Source organism: Podarcis filfolensis (assembly GCF_964270895.1).
Source record: "Podarcis filfolensis genome assembly, chromosome: 1".
In the NCBI taxonomy this organism is placed as follows: domain Eukaryota; kingdom Metazoa; phylum Chordata; class Lepidosauria; order Squamata; family Lacertidae; genus Podarcis; species Podarcis filfolensis.
Genome location: NC_139604.1, coordinates 9,218,663 through 9,222,452, shown reverse-complemented (window position 1 = coordinate 9,222,452; position 3,790 = coordinate 9,218,663). Strand labels below are relative to the sequence as shown.

General features: G+C 52.3%; 1 long non-coding RNA gene across 1 annotated transcript; it reads right to left on the bottom strand.

Moving 5' to 3' along the window:
* Nucleotides 1-881: 881 nt before the first annotated feature.
* LOC310743527 lies at nucleotides 882-2,326 on the bottom strand. The gene is made up of 2 exons (XR_014539059.1): nucleotides 1,947-2,326; nucleotides 882-991 (listed from the first exon to the last, which is right to left on the bottom strand). It is a non-coding gene; the product is annotated as an uncharacterized lncRNA (long non-coding RNA).
* Nucleotides 2,327-3,790: the final 1,464 nt, after the last annotated feature.

Sequence of the window (3,790 nt, the reverse complement as noted above, 5' to 3'; positions counted from 1 at the left end):
TACCTTACCGTAAATACCCCAGCCCAGGCAGCAGCAAGAAGAAGCTGGCAGCGGCGGCAGGTTAGGGGTTAGGGGGCGCAAATTACTTGCCTTGCCCTGGGTTAGGGGGCGCAAATTACTTGCCTTGCCCCGGGTGCTGACAACCCATGCTACGCCGCTGACTGTAACCTAAATCAGTACAGCCCAGACACAGCATTGGCACCCCAAGGCGAATTGGGAGAGAACAACGCTCTCCTAATAAAAGTCAGGCCCTAAACTACATTCCCCTTTGCACGTCACTGCAATAATAATAATAATAATAATAATAATAATAATAATAATAATAATTTATTATTTGTACCCCGCTCATCTGGCTGGGCTTCCCCAGCCACTCTGTGCGGCTTCCAACAAAGATTAAAAATACATTAAAATGTCACACATTAAAAACTTCCCTGAACAGGGCTGCCTTCAGATGTCTTCTAAATGTCAGGTAGTTGTTTATCTCTTTGACATCTGATGGGAGGGCGTTCCACAGGGCGGGCGCCACTACCAAGAAGGCCCTCTGCCTGGTTCCCTGTAGCTTTGCTTCTCACAGTGAGGGGACTGCCAGAAGGCCCTCGGCGCTGGACCTCAGTGTCCGGGCAGAACGATGGCAGTGGAGACGCTCCTTTAGGTATACTGGACCGAGGCTGTTTAGGGCTTTAAAGGTCAACACCAACACTTTGAATTGTGCTTGGAATTGTACAATGGCTTAACATCTCTTTCCCCATGGCATAATCCTGGTCTGCTGTGTGTATAAAATCACTGAAATGTACAGTGTCTCATGCTTCTCCCTCACACACAACTGGTGTGTTCTCTCCTGGAGGGGTTCTAATCTAGTAGGAAATACCTGCACCACAGGCTGTCCCAAGATGGTTGCTTTATTCACACGCAGACACACCAGTGAAATACAGGGAAATGTCTCTCCAGCTTTCTGTTTGAAGGTGTCAAGGATGCTGTCAGCGGCTCCCGGCTGGTTACCCAGAGAAGTATAAAGACAAGGAAAAGTTTATTACCGTCCTTTTTTATTTCAATCTTTACAGAAAGAGGCTATAGAACCCAGTCTCTTGGATAATGGCGTTGTCCCGAGTGAATCTCCATCCCCCGTCTCTCCCAATTCCTCCTTTGTCACTTCTACAGTTGCCACTGTTGTTGTTTAGTCGTTTAGTCGTGTTCGACTCTTTGTGACCCCATGCACCAGAGCACGCCAGGCACTCCTGTCTTCCACTGCCTCCCGCAGTTTGGTCAAACTCATGCTGGTAGCTTCGAGAACACTGTCCAACGATCTCGTCCTCTGTTGTCCCCTTCTCCTTGTGCCCTCCATCTTTCCCAGCATCAGGGTCTTTTCCAGGGAATCTTCTCTTCTCCTGAGGTGGCCATATTGGAGCCTCAGCTTCAGGATCTGTCCTTCCAGTGAGCACTCAGGGCTGATTTCCTTCAGAATGGAGAGGTTTGATCTTCTTGCAGTCCATGGGACTCTCAAGAGTCTCCTCCAGCACCAGAATTCAAAAGCATCAATTCTTCGGCGATCAGCCTTCTTTATGGTCCAGCTCTCACTTCCATACATCACTACTGGGAAAACCATAGCTTTAACTATACGGACCTTTGTTGGCTAGGTGATGTCTCTGCCTTTTAAGATGCTGTTGCCACTACATGCCCTCTATCTTTCAGCTCTTTGCTCTCCTATTTTTAAGGCTCGCCGGGATCTGTGATTTGGTAGGTCTGGAATGCTTTCTAATGGCAATGTGCCAGCCATGTGTTGCTCTGGCTCTCTCATGATTTCCTAACTTTTCCCTTCATCTGCCTCTGAGCTGTGACCTCCCTCAAACCCCTGTTGTAAATCTATACTGTCTTCTTCTTCCTCCTCCCTGGAAGGGTCGGGATGGGGAGGCGGTCTCCACCATTCCTCCTCCTCCTCTGCCCAGTGCCTGACAGAAGGGAGCCCTGATATTCCCTTCTTCAGTTCTGGATAGATGGCCATATTCCACAACTGTGACTCTCGGTCATCACAAAGAGTCACAGGGCTCCTACTAACTCAAGAATGTGTATAGTATTCATGGAACAATATTGGAAGTTCTCCTTTAGTGACGTTGGTGTGTGACATCATACTCGGTCATAAGGAAAGGGTTAACTAAGTGTAAAATGATTAACCAGTAGGAACCCAAGGGGAGGAGTTAGAGTTAGAGTTGTTAAGAAGTGAGTCTGGAGTTAGAGAAGGGAGAGGGAGGATAAGTCTGTGGGTTGGGCTAGTTTGTTGTGAGAGAATCTGTTAAGAGGAGTCAGTTAAACAGTTGGGATTATCAGTTAGAAGGTACAGTGGTGCCCCGCAAGAAGAACGCCTCGCAAGACGAAAAACCCGCTAGACAAAAGGGTTTTCTGTTTTTCGATGCGCTTCGCAAGACGAATTTCCCTATGGGCTTCCTTCGCAAGACGAAATCCCATAGGGAAATCTCCAGGACAGCGGGGAAGCGCAGCGCGTGTTCCCCACTATCCTCGGACCTCCTCCGAAGGCTGGCGGTGGGGCGGAGAGACCTCCTCCCGCCGCCAGCCTTCAGAAGGCTGCTTGGAAGGCTGGCAGCGGGAGGAGGTCTCTCCACCCCACCGCCAGCCTTCGGAAGGCTGCTCGGAAGGCTGGCGGCGGGAGGAGGTCTCTCCGCCCCACCGCCAGCCTTCGGAAGGCTGCTCCAAATGCTGGCGGTGGGAGGAGGTCTCTCCGCCCCACCGCCAGCCTTCCGAAGGCTGCTCCGAAGGCTGGCGGCGGGAGGAGGTCTCTCCGCCCCACCGCCAGCCTTCCGAAGCCTGCTCCGAAGGCTGGCGGCGGGAGGAGGTCTCTCCGCCCCACCGCCAGCCTTCCGAAGGCTGCTCCGAAGGCTGGCGGCGGGAGGAGGTCTCTCCGCCCCACCGCCAGCCTTCCGAAGGCTGCTCCGAAGGCTGGCGGCGGGAGGAGGTCTCTCCGCCCCACCGCCAGCCTTCCGAAGGCTCCTCCGAAGGCTGGCGGCGGGAGGAGGTCTCTCCGCCCCACCGCCAGCCTTCCGAAGGCTGCTCCGAAGGCTGGCGGTGGGGCGGAGAGACCTTCTCCCCGCGCCAGCCTTCGGAAGGCTCCTCCGAAGGCTGGCGGTGGGGCGGAGAGACCTTCTCCCCGCGCCAGCCTTCGGATGGCTGTCCTGAAGACTTGCGGTGGGAGGAGGGTTTTCCTGAATGTTCTGAATGTTGGCGGTGGGGAGGAAAAACCCTCCTCCCACCGCAAGCCCCGGGAACAGAGGAGAAGCGCTGCGCGCCTTCCCCTCTGTTCCCGTACCTGTCCTGAAGGCTTGCGGTGGGGAGAAAAGCCCTTCTCCGCACCGCCAGCCTGGCAAGCGGTCTCCATAGGAACGCATTAATTGATTTTCAATGCATTCCTATGGGAAACCGTGCTTCGTAAGACGAAAAACTCGCAAGAAGAAAAAACTTGCGGAATGAATTAATTTCGTCTTGCGAGGCACCACTGTATTAGGAAGGTATAGGCCGGTAAAGAAACTAAGATTAAGAAACTGACAAGGAAAATTATCCGAAACCATAAACTTGTTAATGCTTATAAAATAATCTTGTTTATTTGGTTTAATGTTAACAACTGTCTGGACTCAGTGTGTACCCGAGAGAAACGGGTTGGTGGCAGCGGGGAAACGATCACAGTGGTGGCACAGGGATCAATAGACCGTCAAACATCCGGGGACCCTGTGTGATCGCCACAGTGTGTTAGACACTAACTCTACCATTTTATTGACTTACATAT